Source organism: Equus quagga, chromosome 6, assembly GCF_021613505.1.
Source record: "Equus quagga isolate Etosha38 chromosome 6, UCLA_HA_Equagga_1.0, whole genome shotgun sequence".
NCBI classification, from domain to species: domain Eukaryota; kingdom Metazoa; phylum Chordata; class Mammalia; order Perissodactyla; family Equidae; genus Equus; species Equus quagga.
In genome coordinates, this window is record NC_060272.1 from 4,194,984 (window position 1) to 4,221,223 (window position 26,240).

Here is a 26,240-nt window from a genome sequence, read left to right on the forward strand (position 1 = left end):
CCCGCCGTGCGCGCGCGTCCCCACCTGCGCGCCCGGCCGTGGGCCCCCGCCCCAAGGGCCCGGTGACCTCCAGAAGGCGACAGCCCGCCCGCCGGGGAGGGCTGGCCGGGCCTCCCAACCCGCGGGCCGCGCGCGCCCTTAACCGTTCGCGCCCCGCGGGGCCCACGCACAGCCCCCTCCGGACGCGAGAGCCCGGCCTCGCTGTCCTCTCCGTTCCGCTGCCCTCTCCCCTCTCGGATGACTCGGAACCGTTAATTTATAGCCTCAATCTGTGAATGTTTAAATTATTAAATGCTTCCCAGAATGCTCTTTTTTATTTTTGCCAGTTTCATTTCAAGAGGTTGGGGGTGGGGGGCATGCTGAAAACGAGACGTTTGCTTCTCTCCGCTATTGCAAGCCAATAATTACAGGACACAAATGATAATTAAATCTGTGACCAGATGGGTCTAATTCGGGGAGGAATTGATTTTCCGGGCGCTGCTGCGATCCTTGGGGAGGGGGACGTGGACGCCCCGGAGCGCGGCGCGGCCGGTGTCACTCGTGCCCCCTGCTGGGAAGCCTGTGACCTTCCCAGCAGGGACTCGGCTGGCCCCTCTCCAGGACCAGAAACCTTGGAGCGACTCCGCTTTAAATCGCTAGTGACGTTTCCAACACTGTGGGAGGAAGGTCAAGAAAAGAGCAGAGCCTGAACTGGGTCTATGCAGATGATCGGAAACAAGGACTGAGAATAGCTCAGTCCAAACAGGCCACTTGGCCGGATCGCGCTTGGGCGAGAGACGCTCAACGGGAGACCAGGCTGTGAAGGCCCGCAGGCCGGCCCTGAGGAACTCAGACGTCCAGCTGTCACGTAAGGAGCATGCTTCTTCAGACAACGAGCGACATTGACACAGTATATGCTAACGAAGGAGGAGGGCCTCTTCTTGAAAGAAGCAGGTGTAAAGATGCACACGTCTGTTGTTCACTCCATCCACAGTCCATGAGCTTTCCCTGCTTGCTTGCTGGGACTGCCCAAGCAGCTGCAAACCAAATTAGCAGTCACCTACAGGGAGCCTACTGTGTGCCGGGACACGCATCAGTCCAGTTAATGGCAAAGGCTGGAAACCATATAAAGATTTTTTAAAACAGAGGCTTTACTCTGCTCTTGCCCTGCTTTCTTCCGGAGTACTTCTCTTGCAATCATTAGTTGCGTCTATTTCCAGCTTCGAGTCAGCCTTAAATTTTCTTCCCAAATGCAAACACAAAGTAACTGAAAGGGCAGTATGAACTCTGGGTTATGGGGGCCCCGTCCTTGATGGTCCCAGCTGCTACTTCCTGTGCTCCCTGCGTCTCTGCCCAGGGCTCTGTTCCTGCATTGTGTCACACCATCATTACTACAGCCTCATGGAGCTTCTCTCCTTGTCCGCATTTTACTGGTCACACATCCAGCAAGTGGTGGAGATGGCCCCAAACCTGGGATCTGAGACTCCAGGACTGACACACCCTACCCGTTTTCTAGACCACTTCCCTACGTGACTTCTAGGAAACAGAGCAATTAACAGCTTGATAAAGTTTGTGCCCAAAGACTCTATCAATGGAAGGGATTGACCTGAGTGGTCGTCCCCTCTCGGGAGATTCCTGTTTACTCTCAGTGCTGCTGAACTGGAGACATAATTTAGAAGACATCACTACCATTCCAAATTCTGTTACATCAGCTGTGGTGCTTAGAAGCTGGTAACCACGGGCGAGGTTCACCTTGACTCAATCAAAGGGTGGTACAGAAAGGCCACTCTAGGGCATGGCCTTAGTGACCAGCGAACCTGGAGCCGATTATTGTCAGAAGGGAGATCCACGGGCCACCCACCAGAGCTGGTCTCAGAAGTCCCGGGATGTTGAGTGCTTCAGAGCTGCTAGTGGCATTCTTTCACCTTGGATGTACATTGATTTCAGAAACGTTTATCTGGAAGGAATTCTAGAAGGTAGCATTGTTCAAAGCCAGGTGTTTTTAGGTGTTTAACTGAGTTGTTTTGGTATCCAAGGGAGGCATTTGGTTAAGCTTAACATTTTTCTGAGTTCCTGTTACGGAGGACATGTGCTGTGGAGGAGAACTTGTTGTCGGGTTGGGTGGGAGCCAGTTAACATTGTTGTTGACGGGAGATTTTGGCCCTGTCTGTGGATGCCCTTTGACTCACCTCAGAAGAGCGTGTGCCCTTCGGTGCCCTCACTTCTCACCAGAGGATTCCAGCCTCGGGCCCAGCTCAGCTGCCTGTTAATGCCTGAGGGCCACATCCCCGGTCGTTGCTGGGGGTGTGCCCACAAACAGACGCAAACCAGTAACTGCCCAGAGCTCAGCCGGGCTGCGCTAACTCAGTTTGTTAGCTCGTTGGTATTTGGAGGACGGTGTTCCAAAAATGTTGAAATTTACCCCAACCTGAAGCCGGGCAGGCAGATGGCTGTTTACCTACCAGTGTGTAGCAATCACTCCCTGTAGAATTGCTTTTATTGATTCGACCATCGTCTAGATTGAAAAATGCTGTAAGAAGCAGTTCTTTGAAGCTCATTGTATCTACTGTAAGTGTGTTATCGAAGGCACTCGTTTTATCAAACAGTGTCCTATTTATTTGGCACAAGTATGGTCAAGTGCTAAAAATTAAAGATGCAAGGCAGGAAGAAAATAGTTAATAACACATATGGCTGAAAAAATACTCAGGATCAGAAGATACTTTACTGAATAGTATATTATGAAACAGAATGTCAGCGAGACACTTATCTGAGTTTGGGTTCCCCCAGAAGAAGATCCTGAGCCAAAAGCTTGGGTGCAAGTAGTTTATTTGGGAAGTGATCCCGGGAAAGATAAACAAAGCAAGGGAGAAAGTGAACGGGGAGGAGGGAGAAAAGCGAATCAAAGGTGTGTAAGTGCACACCTGGGGCTCAGTTCCCCCGGGGGCCTTGAGAAGCAAAATGGGGCAGGTCTCAGTCTTCTGACCGGAGGACTGCAGGCTGGGCATTACCCCTCAACTCCCATCTCTGTGGTTGGCCATCTCTCCCGGGGCAAAGACCTCTCACTCAGCAGAGCCTAAAGTTGCATGAGCAGGAGATCCCCCATGTGGACCCCTGGGAGCGATGGCAAGAGGAGCCAATGCTCTTTCTAGCCATTGGTGCCTGGATGCTGCTTTGTAGCTACTGGGAGCACAGCCCCATATAACCATATAACATATAACATATAACCATATAACAGCCTTGGGTTCAAGGTATATGCTGTCTTGAAGGACAGGTCCCTAACCCTGCAGGAAGTCACCCAGAGCTGGCTTCTGCAAGTATCCATCCAGTGAGATACATTGCTTCCCCCTCCAGGACCACAGGCCTTGGATGTGACCAACTTGCCACAAGTGGTTGGTGTGGCCATATCAGCGGGTTAGACTCAGCCTCTGCTGTGGGTCGCTAGGTCGGTCTCGGTGAGAGGGAGCCCACGCTGTAGCTCTTGCACGCCTCCATCCCTGCCACTGTGACTGCGCTGTCCATGGCTGGTTGTGCAGGGCACTGGGGTGGCAGGCAAAGCCCACGCTGGCTGGCCTCAGCTACAAACACCATCTCTGTGCCTGGCTGCTAAGTGCCCCTTCCCTCAGTGATGCTCTCTGGGACATGGGACTCAAGAGCCACAGGCCTTGTGTCTGCACCCACAGGTCCCTCCACGGGCCCCTCCCCACCGTCTTGCAACCACTCATCCCATCTTGCCCCTTCCAGGCACCCAGACGAGGAGCCAGCCACCCCCCACTGTCCAGGCGTCAGTGCACGGAGGAGGTGACCAGCGAACAGCTCAAAGCTTTGCCATGGAGCTTCTCCTCGCCTGCCTTGCAGCCGGGCTGTGGCGTGGCAGCAGTCCATTTTCAGTTCACACTAAATTATCAACCAGACCCAGGCCAGGTCTCTCTCTCCCAGCTGGTCGTAGTAAACGTCCACGATGTCGCAGGTGTGAGCTGAGGAGTGTTGGGAGTCCAGCCAACGGGGGCAGGAGACTTAGAGGACTGGGTCATTTGTGTCAATAGCTCACCATGCCCTTGGGACCTGCTCATGCCCAGTCCCAAATGCAGCCAGTCCCCCTGGGCTGGGTAGCTACTGTGCCAGCTCCACCTCGTCACTTGGCGCCCTCCCTGGCCGCTGCCTCTCAGAACGTCTTCTTAGTGACGTCGGTGCCCCCACCGGGGCGTTCTAGCTGCTCTAACTCTAGCAGAGAAAGGAGTCTCCGGGTCTCCAGGCGGCATCTATGCCGACCCACCCCCCTCCCTTCTTCCACTCTGCCGGGCTGCCCAGCCTAAGGAGCCACCCCTGCATGGACTAAGGGTCGGCTCTGAGCACCAAGATGTTAATCCCAAGATGGAAGCACCATCCCGTCCAGCCTCACGTTCGCCCGTCCCACGCTCGCCCAGCAAACCTGCTCTTGAACAGAGTGCGGGATTCTGGAGAAGAATCCTTCCTCCTGGGGCTGCTCCTCTTCCTCCCCAGCTGGGGCTGCTGCACTTGACTGGTGGCTGCTCTAGAGGCCGGAGGAGCCCGTGGTCGCCGTGTTCTCTAACCCCAGCAGAGCCTTTCGTGGTCCCCAGGCAGTGGGAAGCTGTGCGTCTCCAGCTAAGCAGAGGGACCACTGGCTTGGAGGGATCAGGGAATCAGAGATCCTCCCCCCTTGCCCCTTCTTGGTCTCAGGGACTCTCCCCAGCCTGGCCGTGGATTCTGCCGAGGAGGCCTGCCCGCGCGCCCAGCTCAGCTGCTTTGCAGGCCAGCCACGTTGACGACAGACTCCGGGCCCTCTCGCTGCAGGGGACGGATGTTTGTCACGTGCCACCACAGAGGCCTCTGCCCTTTGCAGGGCCTTCACCTGTTAGCCCCTGAACCTCTGGTTCTCTTTCTTCAAGGCTTCTAGGGCAGTTAACAAGTCAGCCGGTTCCCCAGCCCTGGTAATTGCCCTTACCCGCATATCCCCCAGATGTTAGAGTCACCTCACAAGCCAGTCCTTCCCTCACACCTGGTCTGCGTTCCGTTCGGTGCGGGTGAGAGCTGTAGTCAGTGTGAGGTGCAGAAGGGGGTTCTTACCTCTTCATATAGACCAGCAATAGCATCCATGATGGTTAATTTTATGTGTCGACTTGAGTGGGCCATAGGGTGCCCAGATATTTGGCCAATATTATTTTGGGTGTGCCTATGAGAGTATTTTTGGGTGAGATTAACATTTGAGTCAGTAGACTGAGTAAAAGAGATTGCCTTGCTCGATGTGGGTGGGCCTCACCCAATCAGTTGAAGGCCTGAAGAAAACAAAAATACCAACCCTCCCCCAAGTAAGGGAGAATTATCTGGAAGATGCCTTTGAAATGGAACATGGGCTCCCCTGGGTCTTCACCCTGCAGGTTGGACTTAACCAGACTCCAGAATCATGTGAACCAATCCCTTATAATAAATCTCTATACATATCCTATTGATTCCATTTCTCTGGAGAACACTGACTGATGATCATCCTGTGGCCGGGCAGTCCGGCTAGTGAGAGATGTGAGTCTAGATTCCCCTCCTGTGTGTCTGCTCCCAAGGTCTCTTCTGATACCTACTGCCTTGGTTTGGGCTCCCTGGAAGGCAGACCCTGCCACAGGGCTTGGGGGCAGGTGGTGTGTTTGGGAGGGGAACACAAGATGCCCAGAGGAAGAAGGAGGGGCGGGGGGAAAGGCTGAAATTACAGCTGTGTGAACAGGTGGGCCACTGTCGGAACCGGGGGTTCCGTCCCTCTGGGACCCTGCATTAGTTTCCTGTGGTGACCACAACTTGGCACCACCCGCTGGGGAACTTAAAAACAGCAGAAATGTCTCCACACTCAGGAGGTGGAAGCCCGAGATGGAGGCGTCGGCGGGCTGGTCCTTTCCGCAGGCTCTGAGGGGTCCGGTCCAGGCCTTCTGATGTGGCTGGCCATCCTTGGTGTTCCTCGGAGATGCATCACTCCGGTCTCTGCCTGTGTCTTCACAAGGCGTTCGCTCCCTTCCAGTGTCCAAGTTTCCGTCTTTTTATAAGGACACCGGTCCCTGGATAAGGGCCCATCCTAACCCAGAATACTCTCATCTTAACTTAATTACATCTGCTAAGACACTATTTCCAAATGAGGGCACATCCTCAGGTCCTGGGAGTTAGGACTGAAACATACCTTTTTGAAGGACACTCTTCAGCCCATGATAGGGCCCTCTGAGAAACCATGGGGGCCCTGCCTCAGAAATCCCCCCCGAGGAGGGAGGCGGCCGCCTACCACGCCCCGTCAGAGCGAAGGCGAACTCTCAGGTCTCTCTTCACGGGACGCTCAGATCCACCAGTGGTTCTGCGCTGTCGTCCTGATCCTTCCATGATGAGTCTGCCCGTCATCATCCATGTGTTTCAGCAGCTGACAGTAAGTCCCCGGCAGATTTGACGTTTCACTTGGAATTGCCGTGGCCTAATAGACAGTCCCCCAGTTTCTTATCAGCTGAACTTCCGTAAAGAGGCAGTGTTCTCCTCAACTCTACGGGCACCCTGAGATCTGGCTCCCACAGCACAGGCAAGACAAATGCTCTCTTATTTTCTGTGTTTGCCAGTTTTCAACATCATGAGTTGGTGCTCTAGCATCCTTTAAAGCAGACCAATAATTTCTTTTAAGTATCATTATGAATTTATGGGTTTTGAAAATCATTCTTGATGTCTCCCCCAGCAGGCTGTCTGCTGCCAAAGTGCAGGAAACTTTGGCCAACTCTGTTAGCTTTCGAGAGGCTGACGCCACAGATGCCTCATGGTCCTTCCTGGTGCCCTTACCCATTTCCCAAGGTGAGTAATCGACGATGTATTTCTCTATTGGCATTTTATTAGGAGTATTTTCTTTTTCATTTGCTTCCAAAGGGATTTGTCGTTTCTGTTTTGATTTCCTCTTTGATCAAATCTTCATCTAGGGATATGTTCTTAATTACCAAGAAATTGAGAGGTTTTGGCCCATTGATTGTGAGTAGGCGATTGAGCCTATAAATCTCTGCTTTTCAAAATTTCCTAGCATTTAGGGGCCGGCCCAGTGGTGTAGTGGTTGGGTTTGCACACTCCGCTTCGGTGGCCCGGGTTTCACAGGTTCAGATCCCGGTGCAGGTTCGGATCCTGGACGCAGACCTATGCACTGCTCATCAAGCCAGGCTGTGGCAGCATCCTACGCAAAATAAAGGAAGATTGGTGCAAATATTAGCTCCATGACAATCTTCCTCACACACACACAAAATTCCTAGCATTTGAAATGCTCCATGAACACATGGAAGGGTGCACACACTCTGTACAAGAGATTGTGTATTTATATTTATAATGTAAGGTTTTTGTGCCTTTTGTAAAAAGAACTTTTTACTCCAAAATAATTTTAGACCCACAATAGATTGCAAAAATAGTACAGAGAGGGGCTGGCCCCGTGGCCGAGTGGTTAAGTTCGCGCGCTCCGCTGCAGGCGGCCCAGTGTTTCGTTGGTTCGAATCCTGGGCGCGGACATGGCACTGCTCATCAGAACACGCTGAGGCAGCGTCCCACATGCCACAACTAGAAGGACCCACAATGAAGAATATACAACTATGTATGGGGGGCTTTGGGGAGAAAAAGGAAAAAATAAAATCTTTAAAAAAAAAAAAAAAATAGTACAGAGAGCTCCCAGGTAGACTTCCCCTGGCTCCCTTCACGGGTGATGTCACGTGACCACAGCGAGGACGCCGACACAGGCGCACTAGTGGTGCTAGACTGCAGATGTTACTTGAATGTCACCAGTTGATACACGTACTTTCTGTGCATGTTTCTGTCACTTCCATCGCTGTGCTGACCGCGTCAGCGCCACCACCATCCAGCTACAGAACGACCCTGTCGCCAGCACAGAGGTCCCCCGTGCTGGCGCTGTGCAGTCGCACCTGCCCCGCCGACCTTCTGAACCTTGTCCGCCCCTTTTCTGTCTGTTAGATGCGTCCAGCTCTCAAAGACATACGTGTTAAAATCCAGTTTTCCCTAAATTTCGAATCATTTAAAAAATTTATATCTGATGTTCAATGCACAGGTTAACTGAAAACTTTTATCTTTTTCACAAATTGTGCTTTAAATCAATTCATAGTGTTCAACTTTCTCCTGATTATTTCCTTCATCCTGAATTTCAGCTTGTCTGAATGGAAAAATCATATTTTTCCATTTCTTTTTTCTTTTGACTTGTATTTCCCTCATAACTCTTTGCCTGTATCTTCAGTTCCAGCCCTTCCTCATTGCTGCTTTTAGGTTAGATCATGTAAAGAACATCAACTGCAGTTTATTTTTTATGCCTCTTTCACAGTGTCTGGTATTTTTTATAGGAAAATAAGTCCCTTCATATTTAGTGTGATGACCGATACCCTTCATTTTGTTCCTTTTACTTTAAGTAATTTGTGATTTATTTTACACCATTGTTTTCTATTTTCCTTTTCTGTGTTTTTCAAATTGCTTTATTTTGAAAAAAAGCAAAGGTTTATTCAAATTGCTCTTTATTCGATTTTTTGTCCGTTTTTTAAATTGAAAAGTTTCATGTAATTTTCCAGTCAATAAATGGTTATCTTTCCTTTCTTGGCTTATAGTGAGACCATATTTCTACTTTTAAAGGTGCAACGCTAGGGCCGGCCCAGTGGCATAGTGGTTAAGTTTGCGCACTCTGCTTCAGCAGCCTGGGTTCGCCAGTTCGGATCCCAAGTGCAGACCTACACACTGTTCATCAAGCTATGCTGTGGTGCATCCCACGTAAAGCTGAGGAAGATTGGCACAGATGTTAGCTCAGTAGCAATGTTCCTCAAGTAAACAGAGAAAGACTGGTAACAGGTGTTAGCTCAGGGCCAGTCTTCCTCACCAAAAAAAAGAAGAAGAAGAATAATAAAAGTGTGATGCCATAATACACTATTTCCCCACCAATGGTGCTCTCTTTTCCTCCTGCCTGCCACCCACCCCAATGAGATGAGACTCCTAGGGTGCTGTGGCCTCTCCCTGCCTCCATCAGCCCTCAGCTCCATCCCTCCAGGCAGATCACTGGAGGACTTTGCCGTCTCCCCTTTCTTGACCCCAAACTCCTATATTTTGCAATCAGTTATTTAAATTTTAAACTCTTGTTAGGATTTCATTTGTAGAGCGAAACCTCTTTTCCAGGAGTCTTTATTTAGCACTTACGTTGCACACACATGGCCGTGTGTGTTTGTGTGTGTGTCTGCGTATCATTGCTCACCACCGTCTCTTCTTCTCCAGCCCTTCCTGCATCCTCAGGTTTGTGTGCTGTTGGTGCCGGGTCTCAGACGTTCACCTCTGACGGGCACATCGGTGATAAACTATTTCATTTCATCCACGTTTGGGAGGATGCTTTTACCACCCGACCAGGAACGGTGTCTGGGCTGAGCAGAGGATGGCTGGGCCGCGTGCCCTTTCCTCAGCAGCAGCGGGGTGCTCTTCCCTCGCCTCACGGCTTCCACTGTCACAGGCAGAGTCCTCTGCTGGTCTGGTCCTTCATGCTTTGCAGGTAACTTGTTCTTTCCGTCTAGAAACTTGGAGGATTGGGGCCGCCCGTGGCCAAGTGGTTAAGTTCTCGTGCTCCGCTTCAGTGGCCCAGGGTTCCCCGGTTCAGATCCTGGGCGCAGACCTAGCACCACTCATCAGGCCGTGCTGAGGCGGCGTCCCACACACCACGACCAGAAGGACCCATAAGTAGAATGTACAACTACGTACTGGGGGGCTCTGGGGAGAAGAAGAGAAAAAAAATATTGGCAACAGATGTTAGCTCAGGGCTAATCTTTTCTAAAAAAAAGAAAGAAACTTGTAGGATTTTCTCCAATGTTAGAGATTAGCACTTTCGTCAGGCTATGATCAGGATGTGAGTACATGTGCACATGTGTGCATGCATATGTGTGCATGTGTGCATGTGTGTGTGTGCACACACATGTATTCACCATTCTTGCCTGGAACTTGACAAGCTTTCTCACACTCCTGACTCCCTTGTTTCTTCAATTACTTCTATCTAACACCCTCTCCTGCATCTCTTCATTTTTTTACATCCTGGAACTTCTATTAGTTTCCCGTTAATTCTCCTTTATGTATTTTCAGTGTTGCTTCTTTTTCCCCTCGTGATTTCTATCTTGATATTTTCACCCCGTGCCTTGAGGTATCTTATATCCTAGTCCGGTCATTTCGACTAGCTCAGCAATTAAGTTTTTCTTTTAGCTGCAGGAAGTCATTTTTGTGTTGCACTGAAAACTCCATGAGTGTGTTTTTATCTTTTAGGAAAGGAAGTGTATTTTGAGGGGAAAAATACTCTGCTTCATAATCCAGGGGATTTATGATGGTTAAAATGATCATCCCGTTATTTTATGGCCCAAATAGAGAGATGACAGGAGACCCAAGGGATCTCGGGCACGGGCAGCTCTTCTCTGACCTCACAGCCGCTCTTGTCATTTCTGCCATCTTCAAACTCTCCCCTCCAACTCCCCTTTGCCTTCTTTCCAGAACGTGCATGCTGGGCCTGATTCAAACCTGGTCAGTCTGTTCGTGGCACCAGAGCTCTTGCCCGGTCCCTGGGTTGGTTTTCTGCTGACTTCCTGTCGGTTTTCTGTCTCCCCTCTCCTCTCCACTGATCCCTTCCCTCCTTGGTGACAAATTCCCTGGCTCTCCCCGCCCCTAGCCCCTCACCCCCACCTCATTCCATCCCAGTCTTTAAAAATCCCTCCACAAAACGCCCTTGTCTTCAAGTCGCTGTCCTGCAAGCACCTTCCCTCTCTGATTCCTCCTCCCCGTCACTCCCGCGCTGGGTCAACCCCGTCACCGGTCTGTGGAAGCGAGCCCAAAACGAGGAGCAAGGCCACTGCATATGGAGCCCGGTTGTGACTGACCGGCTGGCAGCAGAACTTCCCTGGGCTGATCGGGAAGCCTTCTCACTCTCACTCCTTGTTTCCAGAAGAGCACAGGTAGGAGCTTCTGAGACACGCTGCTGCCCATGGTTCTTAACAGCCTTGAAGTTAGGAAGCCCTCTAAGAATCTGATGGAAGCCAAGAGAACTCTCCTGGGAGGCAGAGAATTCCCCAGGGCTCTTGGATTCCCTGGAGCGAGTCCTTGGGGCTCAGATGAAGACGGTGCTGGCCGAGAGCACTGTGAACAGAAGCCACGTCCTAGGGCCAAGGACACCTACCTGTAAAAAAAAGCCACAGGCATTTGAAAATCAAACTGCTCCAGTGACAGTTGTTTGTGTAAATCCTAGGGATGCCGTGGTAGGCAAGGCCTGTTGGAAAACCAGATGTGCACAAACCTCTGTTCTCCTGACATGAATTTGCCTCAGGGACGCAGGTGAGCACCTGCCTGGATTTTGTATGAAATAACGGAGACAGATAAGGACGCTGCTGATGGGTTGTAAAGCCTGAAATAAACATTGGCCTGGAAAGTGGGTGGTGCTTTGATTTTTCTTTAAAAATACCCATTGATTTTTTTTACCTATATTTCATGCAAAACTTTAAAAGTTTCTATTGCAGAAGTGCTTTTTGAAGAAGAACAGACATAGATGCCAACGAATAAATATTTGATGACATGATTAGTTGCCCTCTTTTATATCGGGGCAGCAAAATCGTCTTCCGTGAAAATATTTCGCTTTATAAATGGAATCCGAAAGGATGGAGCCAACAATGACTCCAAACATTTTTAATTGCCTCCATTTTCTGTTCTTTCAACTTATTCCAGGAAAAAAGTACATCTAATGAACTATGGGTTTGATTAATTGGAACCTAGTTTTTAGAAGCCACAAGTTATTGAGAATAGAGAGGTCCCTTAAGGAACAGCACCTGCGTGCTTGTCCAAGTACTCCATTTCATTAAGATTCTGCCCAGACAGTGAGCACATTAGCCTGCGGTGGAAAAGCCTGCCTCCCACAGAACAATTTCTGTTGGAGGTGGCTCCCTTAGCTCGAAGGAAGGGAGCAGGGAGGAAGGTGACAAAGTGAAATATGGGTCCAAAGAAGGTATGAGAAAATACAGCTGGAAGAATAAGCCTGATAGGAAAGTGGTTGATCGGAAGGATTAAGAAAGAGGATGGCGGTCGGCCTGGTGGTGTAGTGGTTCGGTCTGCACTCTGCTTCAGTGGCCCGGGGTTTGCAGGTTCAGATCCTGGGCACAGAGCTACACACTGCTCATCAAGCCATGCTGTGGTGGCATCCCACATACAAAATAGAGGAAGAATGACACAGATGTTAGCTCAGGGCCAGTCGTCCTCACCAAAAAAGAAAAAGAAAAGAAAAGAAAGAGGACGGAAAGAGAGAGGCCAGGCTGGGCAGAGGTGGTTCTACTACAGTGTGGGTGTGGGAGGCCAGACATTCTCAGTGGAAGGCAAAGATGACACAGTAAAGTGTGAGGATAAGGAAACACGTCAAATGAAGAAAAATAACAGACGTACGTGTTTTCACAGCAGTATTATCTATCCACGTGAGAAACTAGAAAACGTTCGTGTTCCTGGGAAAGAGCTTGGCAAGTTAGAGTAGTAACTTTACGGATCATGGTGAGGTCAATGAGATGGTAAATATGAAGAGAGTGAAATACTGTGTATAGAACAAAGCCAGAATCATTTATACAAGGACGTCACTGAACACCAGCAGAAGGGCAGACGGGCCGGTGCCTGGGTGCTGAGGATGGTGAGGAGTGCGTCGGACGTAGCTCTGGGCAGGTGCCACCTTAATCATTCCCAAGGTGGGAGACGGCACAGGCATCTCCCACAGAGTGATGGAGACGCTCCGGAACAGGCGAGTACAGAGCTGAATCGCACAGTTCCCTGAGAAGGGACCCTCCCTTTACAGTGACCACCCACCTTTCTGCACCTGCTCTGTCATGCTGGAACTGGGACCCTGCGAATCTCAGTTCTCCCTCACCCAGCTGGCCCCGGTGAGTCTCCCAGAGGTGGGCCGCACAGAGAAGGGCTGGAACTCGGGAGGAGGCCCCATTCTGCCAGGCAGGTCCTCAGCCTCCAGTGCTGACAGCCCACCCTCCCCGGTGCTCCTCCAGCTCTGGCAGGCAGCTGCCTTCTCAGGATCTCCCCGTGCAACCTCAGCACCCCATGCAACTTCAGCACCCATGCAACCTCAGGGGTCCTCCAATATGTCCGATTCAACAACAGCTCCCTAGACTAAATTCCGTGTGTTCAACGGACCAGCGTGGCTTCTGTCCTCCTGGTGGGACGCTGGCTGACACAGGAATCTGAAGAGTGGAACAGCCAGTCGAGGCAGACGAGCAATGGCTTAGATGCAAAGAGTGAGGAAAATTTCAAGGAAAATTAGGAGCCAAGAATATGTGGGGTGGCATGATCAGCCCACTAGAAAAGCCACTGAGCTAAAGGAAGAAACAAAAGGGCAGTGGTATTGATAAAGAGAAATGCCTAGGGACCCCACGTTCTAAAATAAGGTGATGGGGGCACCAGGAAGCAAGGGTTCTGCCAGCGCCCCCTCATCACCATCTCCAGGCTAAATGAGAGAAGGCTGAGAATGAGGTGGGGGGCAGGAGAGAGAGGGAGCCTCATTTGGAAGGTCCTGAGCATCTTGCTCCTCCCACCAGAGAGAGGAGGCGTGTGTTTCACCCAAGTAAGAGAGGACAGCTAGGGGGACCCACTCCCTGGATTGGTGGGGTGCAGCGGCAAGTTCCCGAGCAGGCTGTGGCTGCCGTGGGGACAGCTGGTGCCCTGAGTGTGGTGGGACGGGGAGCAGTCATGTTTCCCTGGGGCTGGACGAGGACCCTGAATGCAGACTTGGGAACTCCTGAAAGGTCACTCTGAAGCGGGCCTCTGGAGAGGTGAGGTGACACCAAAAGAAGGGTCTGGGGGTCCCCTGATGCTCAGGAGCAGATGGCAGGAGGCACCATGCACACCAGGGAGCTGTCGGTGGAGGTCCCCGAGGGCCTCTGGAAGGACCCACACGGGGGCTCCCCTCGGCAGAAGACACAAGTTCTACCCACAGGTGGGAACTTCCCCTGCCTCACCTCTCCCTTCCTCTCGTCAGGAAGAGGAGCCGGGGGAGCACGGTGACAGGAGGGGGGACAAGTCCAGGAGGCAATGAGAGAGAAGGACACACCCCCACGCCTCCCCCACGCCGAGTCCCGGGTCAACGTTGGGGCTGGGCTGGGGTAGAGAGACATTTAAAACTGAATGAGAAATGGAAGGCTTACTGTTAGAATGGGCTGGGATTTTTTTATACCGAAAAAATGTGATTTTTTGTTAACACCTGACAACAACCAGCAAAGCTCCAGCTTCTGCCCTCGATTTCCTGCAGTGCGTTTCCGGATGCCCCAAGGAACAAGTGGACAGAGCTGCTTGAAGGGCTGTGGGGAGAAGGAGAAAGGCACTTTCTGTGTTCTTCCCCCCGAGGCCAGCTGATCAGTAAACTGGAGAGGCTTTTGTGTGAAAAAGAACATTCTGACAACATGGGGAAGTCAGCGTGAAGCTAGAACGTGGGGTCAGGAGCGAGAAGCCCCAGGACTGGAGGGGAGGGCGTGGCCGGGCCACAGACCTCAGCCTTCGTGGCAGTCCGTGGGACAGCGACGGGCGCCAGACTGTCAGAGCTGGCTGGCGGGAGGTTTCCCACCCGCTGTGCTGAGGCACCGCTCTCTGGGCTCCCCTCAAGACCTCCCGAGGGCGGACACGTGTTCTGGCAAGAAGACTCGGACGGCTAGTCCCCACGACCATTGTCTTCTTCTAACTTGGTGGTAAGTTGGCGTTCTGAGACTACACCTATTGCAGGTTTGGCTCATTTGAACCCACCCATTCCTACACACAGCCGGGTTCTAGTTTCAGTCCTGTAAAGTTTGGGTCCGGGCTCCAAACTATGTTTCTACAGATGAATTACCACCTCTGGCGAGACCGCTCTGCCCCACTTAGGTCTGAAAATGTCCCACCTCCTCTCGTTTTTCCTCCAAACGGTTCAACATTGATATGGGTTTTGTGGGTCGACTACAAGTTCAACCGTGTGCTCGTGGCTGGAATAGTGGCGAGGAAGGCACAGCCCTTTCCTCTGTCTGTGCCCGTCCCTCTTGCCAGTTAACCAGGGACCGCCGCCCCATCCCGGGGCACCACAGAATCTGTCGCCGTGGACTCTGAAGAGCAACCTCTCTACACTCTCCTCCTCTAGGCTGGCGATTCTGGAGGGCGGGGGCGCCAGAGGGGTTGCAGGTCTCAGGGGAAGGGCGGGGCGCACGTTCCAGCACCGACCCAGGCACCATAGAGCCTGTCTTCAGTCACGTCAGCATCTCATTTTTTTCAGTATGTCGCAGTTATCGCAGCTTCTGAATGAGCTGATGGGCTGGATGAAAGTACCGGGTTGACCCACTGGTCAGCTGAGTGGTTTGTCTGTTGCCTAGAAAGAACTCAAGCTACATAGACAATTTGTACAGCAAGGATATGCCAAAGTTAAGATGTGTACACCCATTGCTATGTAAAGAATTGATTCATAACCCAGCCTCCAAAACCCAGACTCACAGAGTAATTTTAAGTTCATTCTCACTGGCACATTAAAATTTTTCTCCAGGTGCCTGTATGTCTTACATCTTAATAATTTTTAATATTCTGCCTTCAAGCTAATATTTTCTATTACAAAACAATGGAAGCATTCAGCACAGATGCAGTTACAGCCATCCTGGGTCAGCTACTCCAGAATACAACGGGACCCTCATCTCCCAGGCAACGGGCCAGGTGACGAAGGTATTTGATACCTGCCCTGTTACGCCCCCAAATACAACCGCCATCCTGTTATAAGCTAGAGTTTAGAGTAGTGGTTGTCGTATATTTTTACTCGTGAAAAACTGTGATAGCCTGGTGTATTTTTAATCTGACATCTAAAGGTTTTCATTATAAGTTAAAATAGTTGCAAAGGACGTAATTTTCAGTGTATCATAAACACTGACTTAACAGCAAGCTCATGTCACCCTTTGCTGGTGTCCAGTGGAATCTACAGACCACACAAATTTCACACCCACCATTATCCATCACAAGTGCTTCCTTAAAACTCTGTAATTTTACATCTTGTTTTTTTCCTTAAAATTGTATTTCTAATGTAGTTTCTCCACAGAATTTATCTTAACGTAATATACTTTTATATTAGGACTTTTATTAATCATTCTAACTTCTCTGCAGACAAAGTACATATGTAAATAGAAATATATATTTTTAAAATGTGATCATAAAGCTCTAGGTGTCAAAAACATTCTAGATTGTATGATCCCTATAATTTTTATCAGTCCACAATTGGTAAAAACAATGAAGCACGCTAATATTTATAACTGAGTATTAAATATAAAAAATAATTCTGGAAATGATTGTTTTAATGTGATGGAAGGGGCTATTATACTTTTTCAATTAGTTCATGTGTCTGTGGATTAATATTTCCTGTTACTAGCCTGAGACAAAGTTCAGCATTTGTGTTAAAGTTTTCTCCTTTGATATGGAAATTCAACCTTGGGTTCATATCCCAGCTCTGCTCCCCAGAAAGCTTTGTAAAGCTGTCACCCTGTGTCACCAGATTGCATTGCTTATGATGAACGTGGCTGCTGCCCAGTGTCCTGCATCGAGACAGGGTGGACTTGAATGGTGGGGGGCCCTAGTGTGGTGACACTTCTACCTAGGCACGTCCCTGCCCTGTGGATTCTAAGACCCACCATTCTGTGTGCTGCCTTGATGTCTCTGAGCCTCACAAGTCCCAAAGGCCTAACCACGAGGCCCCTGTCCTCACCAGATGTGCCCCCCACACAGCAAGAAGTGCTCCCCATTGGTTGGCTCCCCCATCAGCCGGAGCAGCTGTGCCCCACCTGGCCCTGAGCCTACTGGGCTTCCCCTCCCTGCCAGCCCATGGAATCGTTCAACAAGTCAGTCAGTCAGTCACATCCTCGGGTGGGAACCAGTGGTCACCCCACCCTCTTGTCGCTACAAAGCCTGCCTCCCGCAGCCCGGCTGGTTCGTTCTGTTCCCGTGTGCCACGTGCTGCCCTCCGCGGGCTGTGAGCGCACGTGACTAATAAGCTGCTGCTGCTGCGTCCAGTGTTCAGGCAGGGGCTCCTCTCCTCACCTACGAGGTGACCAGAGGTGATAGAACACCCTGGAAGCCATCCGAGAGTTGTTACAGGAGACAGCAGTGCCTACTTAGGACCTGGGTTTTCAGGCCAGGCTTCTCCACAGCCCTACCTGTATAGTCTTGTTTCCTCATTCTCAAACTGTCCCTTGGGGGGCCGGAAAATCGTCCCCAAACTGCTGCGAGACCGCTGTGCAGACACCTCCCATGAGAGAAGCACCTGAGCCTGCCCAGGGCACCATGTGGTCCTGCCCACGTCCCTCCGTGCATGGCCCTGCTGCCTTCATGAGTCTGTATGTCTAGCTGAGCCCAAGAGGACACCTGAGTGGGCATTGCAAGCACCAGGTTCATCCCTTGTAAAATGTTATCGCTATCAGTGCTGAGAAACCTTGTCTGCAGAAAGAAACAGTGATGGAGGAGTCATGCGCCAAAAATAACTTATGTTAGACGGACAACTTACCTGAAAGGCTGAAACTAACAAAGCCCATTAAAGAAGAAATCATCGGAATAGCCCTATATCTGTTCAATAAATTGAATTTACAGTTAAAAACCTTCAAACCAAGAAAAGAAAGCCCTGGCAACACAATTAGAATTCTTAATGTGGGAACGTGAACTCTGCACCCGCTGTGGAAGACAGCGTGGCGTGCTTCAAAAGACATGGCATAGAAGCAGCATGGGATCCAGCAATTCTGCTTCTGGGTGTATACCCGAAAGAACCGACAGCAGGCTCTGGGTGATATTTGCACACCCAAGTGCATAGCAGCACTATTCACAATAGCCAAAAGGTGGAAACAGCTCAAGCGTCCTTCAGCAGACGAGTGGATGAACAAAATGTGCTGCATTCATACAGCAGGTTATGATGCATCCTTCAAAAGGAAGGAAATTCCGACACGTGCTGCCACATGGAACCTTGAAGATATTCTTCTCAGTGAAATAAGCTAGACAGAAAAGAGCGAATACTCTGTGAGTCCACTCATATGAGGACCTGGAGTAGTCAGATTCATAGAGACAGAAAGTAGAAGGATGGGTGCAAGGGGTGGGAGGATAAGGGAAGGGAAGTTAGTGTTGAATGGGGACAGAATTTCAGTTTGGGAAGATGAGGAAGCTCTGGAGGTGGATGGTGGGGATGGTTAGACTACAGTGTGAATGTGCTTAATATGCTTAAAATGGTTAAAATGGCCAGTTTTATGTTTTATATATTTTACTACAACAGAAAAAAAGACTTCTTCATTACAACTAACTTTTTACAAATACACAAAACTCTTATTTTGGTTCCAGAAAGCATGCTCTGTGTCTAATTGGCTCATTTAGGTAGAAGCTGGTAGAACCCGTCCTAACAGATGGGGTCTCTGTGGAGCCAGCAGCATTGTCCCTCGGCCCCAGATCACCACCCAACCTCTAAGCTGGGAATTCTGCAAACACAGCTGTGGCCACAAGACAGATGGGGACAAGCATCTGAGGGGGTGTGACTTTCATCCTAGGAAATCAGCCTGCAGCCCTGATGAGTCACTAGTGCCATGGAGGTTATCCGTCAGATTCCACGGGCCTAAGCAGGATAGGTTGGCAGACGTCACCGAGGGGCCAGGAGTGGTCCGCACTGAGAGGCGGTGGGCCTGTTCAGAAGCCTGGGCGGATGTATTTGCCTCTGCTCAGAGAACGTGTAGAGTTAACAATGGAAACGCCCATATGCAGCTGGTGAGAGTGTAAATTGATGCAACTTTTCCAGAAACCTGTTTGGCAGCACCTCCTGAGTTTACTGTGTGCATACTCTACGACTGAGCAGCTCTACTCCTGAGTACGTATCTATCAGAAGTGCGTGCAGACGTGCACGAAGACACACACAAGAAAGTTCCTAACAGCATAACTCACAGTAGCCCAGATCTGGGAGCAGCCCGAATGCCCACAGCAGCAGGACAGAGGACAGCAAGGCGTGGTCACACAGCAGAGCACTGCATTGCGGTGACGTGAGCCACACCCCACACCAGGTCATATTGCTCCACTCAGAACAGGGACCATCTCGTGAACACAATATTGAGCAAAAGAGTCCAGACACATTGTGTAGTTCAGCAATATAAAGTGTAAAACAGCAAAACTAACATATGATGAAACAAGTCAGAGTACTTACTCTGAGGGGAATAATGATTGCAAAGGGGTATGAGGGAATCTTCTGGCAATGTTCTAAATCTCGCCCCGGGGGGATCCCACAGATGTGTTGCCTTCATTAAAATTCTTCTAGCTGCACATTTATGACTTGTGAATTTTCTCTACATATGCTATGCTTCAATTTAAAGAGCGACTTAAAAATCCATCTATGTCCTTTAAAGTTTATTTGTAGACATTTAGGAAAGTTAGTTTTGAGACTAAAGAATACATAAGTGAAATTAATGAGAGTGATAATCCTATAAGATTCAAGGAGTTAAATATTTATTTTTAATAAATGAGTTGAAATTCGAGATCTTACATTTTTTGTTGAGACGTCAAGAGCAGAATAGCAAAAACTGTTGAGTGACACCCCCTATTGGCCATCAACAGTAAGTGCAGGGCAGAATCAAATGAAATTAGATCCGTGATTGCTAGCCGAAAGCTCATCTTCGCTCATAGTAGTCACACGCTGACATTATAGTTTAGTAGAAAGAGTGAGAAAGAGGTTAGAGTTGTAATAGTTGTGTCTGGTGAGTGGACAGAACTGTAGTAACCGCACCTTTGTTTCAGGACATCTTTGTACCTCATTCCTCGTTTAACCATCTTGGTGCTCCGGGGACCAAACCCCTCGGGGCCACCTTTGGAGCACAATGCAGAGTGACCGAGAGGGAAGCAGTGGAACGAGAGCCCGGGGCTGCATTCTCCCTTATTCTGCATCCATAATGGTCCTTGCAAAACAGCCGCTCCCCAGAAAGGGCAGCCGTCTGCCTGCAGTGGGGGAATCAAGGGGTCTCTGGAATAAATGTGGGTTCCTCAGCACCACGTCTGTTAAAGGCCCTGATGCAGGCTTGATGCAGTTTTTCCAAGGTCTAGGTTCTGGCTTCCGTTCATTGGTGACCATCTCGGCAGCTCCGGGTCAGTACTTAGCTCCAGCCCCTGCTAACCCTTGGGACAGGGTAGAGACCTTCAAGCTCAGGGAACCACACGGGCTGACAACAGTGAGAGGTTTCAAGCGAAGAAATGAGCGGTTCACTCCTTCACATGGACGAGTTGGCACTGGCTTAAAGCTGCTACTTGCTTTGTCTCCGCAGCCCTCACCGCTCGATGCCCGTGAAGGAGTGGGAAGGCACCATCAGGGAGCCCCTCCTGGAGCTTCTGGAAGAAACTGCCCGCGCCGGGGCTCCCCACTCTGCACGCTGGCCCCAGTCAAATTGAGAGGGCCACCTCTTTCCCTAATTGGCTGCCAAATGCTCTGTCCAGACTGGCCTTTGGATTCCCTCAACATTCTTTCCCCACCGCTCTTCAGATCTCCCGATGTGGATTAGGATTGCCATCTCTTGGCCGCCCACACACCCAGGATAATTTCTAATATGCATCACAGGAAAAGGAACCTTGAATAAGACTGAACACTAGAGAGATGGACAGAGTGGTGAAAGGCAAACAGTTTATACGTTAAACTGAAGAAAACGTTACATGTTTATTTATTTTTATTTTTAAATTTTTACAATCGTGGTTAAATATGCATAATAAAGTTGACCATCTTAACCCTTTTTAAGTGTACAGTTTTGGAGTGTTAAATGTATTCACATTGCTGTGCAACCAGCAGAACTTTCTCGTCTTGCACAGCTGAAGCTCTGTCGTGTTACACACGACTCCGGGCCCCTGCGGACACCCCGGCAGCTCCTTCTGGGCTCCGTCCTGTGACTCCGACGACTCTAGACCTCCTATAAGTGGGGTCCTGCAGGAGTTGTCTTCTTGTGACTGACTTATTGTTAGACGTTTATTTTTAACAAGAAGGCCTTGCAGGAATTTTTAATAACACCGCCTGTTTCCGGAGAACTGGTTTCATAAGCTCCTCCCCGACACCCCTCTTCGTGATGTTTATCCTCCGCCCCTCTGCTTAAAAAGAGTAACCCTTTATTCGACTACTCCTTCCTGTCTCTTGTTCTCAGTGTATTTTCTCTCCCTTTCCCATTTTTTCCTTTTTCGTGCTGTTTTCCACAGCCCGGCCAGAGGGAGGCTGTAAGGATGGAGCGTGCGGCGGGTGAGGACGAGGCGGGCTGCGGGGCGGGGACCCTGCGCTGGGGGGGGCCAGCCTTGGGGGGGGGGGGGGGGGGGGGGGGGGGGAAAGACAGTCGGCTCTCAGGAGAGGGACCGGGGAGCCTCCTTGAAGAAAATGAAAAAGGTCCACTGAGCCACTACACATTTCATCTTCCGAGAAGACGAGACCTATGTGACGGGGGCCCCAGGAGGCCCCCGGAGACTGCGAAGGAGGAGGGGTCCTGGGTCAACACCTGGCCGGCTGGGAAGGGGAAGTTTCCAGAAGTCGGGCGAGAGTGGGCACTGAGAGGGACCAGCAGCCAGCTTGGTCCTAAGGGAGAGCAGGGGCTGCCTCGAGGGGAGACACCCACAGATACACGGTAGTGAGGTCAGCACCCATGGGCACGCAGGGCTGTGCCAGCTGGCCAGGCTAGGTGCCATGGTGACCAGAACGAGGGCAGACAGCCAGAGGCTGGTGGGGTCTGGGGTCTGGAGAGGCTGTGAGCCCCCGGGGTCCTGCACAACCCAAGGGAGGGGTAAGGAGCCCCCCGGGATGTACGTTAGGGGCTGAATCGTGTCCCCCAAAAGGATATGGTCACATCCTAACCCCCACACCTGTGACGGGGACCTGACTTTGCAGGTGTAATTAGTGCAGACGAGATCCCACTGGAGTAAGGTGGGCCCTTATCCAACAGTTTCCCCACCTTGTATGTATTTTGAGGTTTCAACTCTATTCAAGACAGAGAGATAAAGCTAAAGACTTTTTAGAAACTCCTATTTTAAATAGCAAAGGTGAGAAGATATATAAAGAGCTTCAGATTCATCTTGCCAAGCTTTGCATTTTCTCCCCTACATTTCTCCTTTATGTGACCGAGTTAGGACTGTGAATTGGCTTCTTCTGGTGGACAACAGATAGGATTTTCTATTTCCTGGAGCCAACTCCTGGATGAGCACAAGCAGCTGGGGTGGTGACTGAGCTATTTCTCTCTTGTCTGTTTATTAAGCAACAATGTAGCAAGTGCTTCCTGAGCACCTGCTGTGTGTCTGTGCTGAGAGCCAGCCAGGAACTTGATGACGGCGAGACAGCCGGGGTCTGCGGTCCTCACAGAGCTCACCTCTGCTCAGGTCGTGCTTCTCACTCCCCCTCTCACTTCTCAGTGGTCTTTTCTTCTTTCCCATGTAAACTGAGCACTTTAAAAATGAATGATGTTGTATCACATTTTGTGTAACCTTAGGCAAGGTACTACTCCAATTTTCAGTTTATCATAATACAGGAGTTGGCCTGATGCTGTCTGTTTTGGTGGTAGAATTGAGAGCATCTGGGTGATTTTTCCCCATAAACATTAATTCCATATTTGATTTATAATGAAGTTGCAGAACTGTTTATAGATGATTGGTAAAGAATGTCCATAATAAGTAAAGAGATAAAATGTGGTGGTTTCCATTTTATGGCACAAGAAAGGAAGAAAGAAACTGTTCAAGTTGCCATCTTTCCATTTAAAATTTCTGTTTACTCTTGGGGCTGGCCCCGTGGCCAAGTGGTTAAGTTCGCGCGCTCCGCTGCAGGTGGCCCAGTGTTTCGTTGGTTTGAGTCCTTGGCGCAGACATGGCACCGCTCATCGAGCCACGCTAAGGCAGCGTCCCACATGCCACAACTAGAAGGATCCACAACTAAGAATATACAACTATGTACCTGGGGGCTTTGGGGAGAAAAAGGAAAAAAACAAAATCTTAAAAAGATAAATAAATAAATAAAATTTCTGTTTACTGTTTGTAAAGCAATAAGATGAAACGAGAGAACCCAGTCTTAGCCGGGTGAGTTCAAAATCGGGTGAGTCATGGTCATGTAGACTGTGTCCTAAAAATATGGGGTGACATCCCCACGTGAAGATAGAGGGAGCTGGTAAATAGCGAAAATGGAATCCCAAATGAAGTCATAGCTTCAGAATCTTTTCTCAACAAAGAGCTGAGAGAGAACCGAATGTTCTCAGATGACCTCATTTAACCAGCGGTGGTCTGGGGGCTTGGTGAAGAATCCTACAACATGAATGAGAGGGTAGTGAGCCAAGACATGGGCACAAGGGCAGCAGCTGTGACAACTGCAGCTTAGGAAAAGAAAGTCCGCCTCCCCACGGTGGTGGCGTGTACCCCTGAGGCCCCAGTAGATGCTTCCATTGCATGTGGCCTCGCTGAGCAATGACACCAAGATTAGACCGGACAAGGCAGAACCAAAGCCAGGACAAGTGCTCAGAACTGGGCCACCAGCCACAAGTAAAACTCAGCGGCAGCAGAACCCTGTGCTCTTAACATTTTCAATAATATCATAGCTCTTCAGATTATCCTCTGCCCCATACGTGCTACCATGTTCTGGGCATACCCACTTGAGGACTCTGCCGGATGCTGAGCTTGTCTATTCCAGTTGTGTATCCTAGAACCGGGGAGAGAACCACAGGATGGGTCTGGGGACCCACCGAGCCCACTGTGAGAGGGACCTGAGCTAGAACTCCTTGACCACCTGACCTCCATAAGCCCCTGCTCTGACTGGTGGCCACAGTGACACTTGAGGTCTCCTGGAATTAACGTCAGTTCAGAGCCGGTGTCCAGTGGTCTCCAATATGTCTGATTGTTTCTCTTTCCCCAAGGCACAGTCACCCTGGTAAAAGGCCATGTTCTCTTTGGAGAAGGCTGGGAGAAAGATGAACAGTATAAATTTTGGGCAGCGTACTGGGGTCCTTTCTCAGAGGGACCCAGTCTCCCCTTCATTCCAGGGGTCCCGGGTCTGTGACCTGGCTCAAGCCTGAGAATTGATGGAGGGGCCGTGATTCTGATTTTATGACTCAAGTTAGACTTTTGTTCACTCGACCTAGAACTTTTCTGTTTATACAGGTCAAGTGAGAATTTAGTAGGTTTCCCATCTGTTTCACTTCTAGAAACGCTCTGATAACTAGCTAGAGCTGTAGGGCTGTGCCAGTCAGACAATTCCCATGGCGACTTTGACTCTACTGTCTGTTACGTGACCACGCCCACCCTGCTGTTGGCAGCTGGGTGCCCCCACATGCCCTGCCACCCGAGATCCACTGACCCCCATGCATTTGGGTTTCCCAGTTCAGTGGCAGCAGATCCCACCGTGAGATCCAGCCCTCAGGAGGCGCACCCACACAGCTCTTCCAGGATGCTGGGGTTCCCCTGAAAAGTGTGTTCTCTGGACCTCCCAGGGTGCGCAGGTCTCACATGACAAATCCACTCAAAGCTTCCAGTCTCCCTGAGCCTTTGGATACCTCCTTCTAGAGCATCCTAGAGCAGTTCTGGCATTTTTACTTTATCTCATCTCGTACGGGCTGTGCTAGGTCCATGTTTTAGCCAAACTAGCACACCAAACAGCCCTTTCCAACTTCTCAGACTAACACGTTGAACCACAATCTCCGCTCAATGGAGCAGAGATTCAATAAATCCCCATATCAGTAAATTCAGCCTGACTCAGTGTCGCGTTCCTTCCACCATCATCCCACACCATTAATATCCATCCCCACACATATTCCCCGCATTTCTGTCTGTATAAATTGAGAAAACCATCCAGCTCCTTTGGGGGCTAGGGCACTCCTCTTGGGCCACACTGAACCTCACCCTTCAGGGCCTGGGGGACTTGAGTCATAGGTTTAGAAGAAAGGTGGGTGGTGGGCGTGCTGAGGAGACCCAAGAGAGACGGCAAGGCAGCTGCCTCGGATCCCCAGACAGGTGGGGCGGCTCCTCATGGCAAAGGAGACGCAGCAGAACTGACAGTCCAGTGCCCCCAGCTTCATCTGGGTCTGGCCGTACGGTCCCTTCCCACTTCTCAGGATTCCCTCGGAATGGGTCATTTTAATAGAGCGTGGCGAGGGCCACGGCGGGGCAGACAGAGTTGGTTTCTGGAGACAGAGAAAGTTCCTCGCCCAGTGTGGATGGAGGCTAAGGAGCACCTCGTAGGGGAGAGAGTCCTGAGCCGGGGCATAACGAGTGACCGGGCCTGGGGAAGTGTGGGAGGAACTCCCTATCTAGACAGAGGACAGAATTGGGAAAGGCAGAGCCTGGAGTGTGTGTGTGTGTGCGTGTGTGTGTGTCTATGTGTGCACGTGTGTGGAGCAAACAAGTGTCCCTATTGTTGCCGAAATTTAAAGTATGAAGCCAGAAATCATAAGGAATAACACTGGCTCACATTAGTGAGCTCCCGTGAGGTCCCAGGCACCAGGACAGAACAAACAGACTCCTATTAACTCACGGACCCCTCCCACAAATGCTCAAGTGTTCTTCTTACTGTTGTTGTTTATTCTCATCAGACCACTTTCCAGAGGAGGAAAACAAGGCAACACAGAGCTAGCTGCCTGGCTATTCTGGGATCAAAGCCTCAGGATTTCTCCAGGTGGAGGAAAGCGTCTGGACGAGGAGCCTGGAACCACAAGAAGAGGTCGAACATGTGTCCTCGCATGACCTCTGCCCTGGTCACTGAGAGCACGGAGGCCACGTGTGCTTGTGGACTCCAGACGCTTCACTCAGCAAACAAGATGGAACAAGATGAAGAAGCCGACGGCCGATCTGAGACCATTGCAGAAGTGCAGGAGCGGGAAGCAAGACCAGGGACTATGGAACGGGGCTGACTGGGTCAGCATTCGAGGGGGCAGTATTGTCAGAGCTTGGCTGTTGATTGAACGTGGAGTCGAAGGAAAAGGAGATGAAATTTGAACCCCAGTTATGGTTTGGGTGGCTCAGTGAGTGACTGAGTCAGTGGCTAGGATGGAGAATAAAGAGCAGGCACACAACAGGGAGTGGGTGGCATCAGGTATGTGTATTTGAAGATTTGGTTTTTATGGCTACATATATTTATTTCAATAACTCAGTCATATTTGTTTACAACCATTAAGACACTGCTCCACTTCCTTAATGATGTCAACTAAAAGAAGTGTTCTAACTTTTAGTTCTTTTTAGTTCCCAAATACAATAAACACCAGGCTCTTAATCCT

The 26,240-nt window shown here is 50.2% G+C and overlaps 1 protein-coding gene and 1 long non-coding RNA gene across 2 annotated transcripts in view; one reads left to right on the forward strand and one right to left on the reverse strand.

The window, feature by feature from the left end:
• Nucleotides 1-43, reverse strand: part of ARHGEF7 (Rho guanine nucleotide exchange factor 7) — a 155,394-nt gene extending 155,351 nt beyond the window's left edge. Inside the window, exon 1 of the mRNA XM_046663779.1 lies at nt 25-43. The gene's annotated coding sequence lies outside the window, so the exon portion shown is untranslated. The remainder of the gene's footprint in view (nt 1-24) is intronic.
• A 21,093-nt stretch (nt 44-21,136) lies between these two features.
• LOC124241327 (uncharacterized) lies at nt 21,137-26,192 on the forward strand. The gene is made up of 3 exons (XR_006889174.1): nt 21,137-21,250; nt 22,251-22,371; nt 25,560-26,192. It is a non-coding gene; the product is annotated as an uncharacterized LOC124241327 (long non-coding RNA).
• The last annotated feature ends 48 nt before the right edge of the window (nt 26,193-26,240 follow it).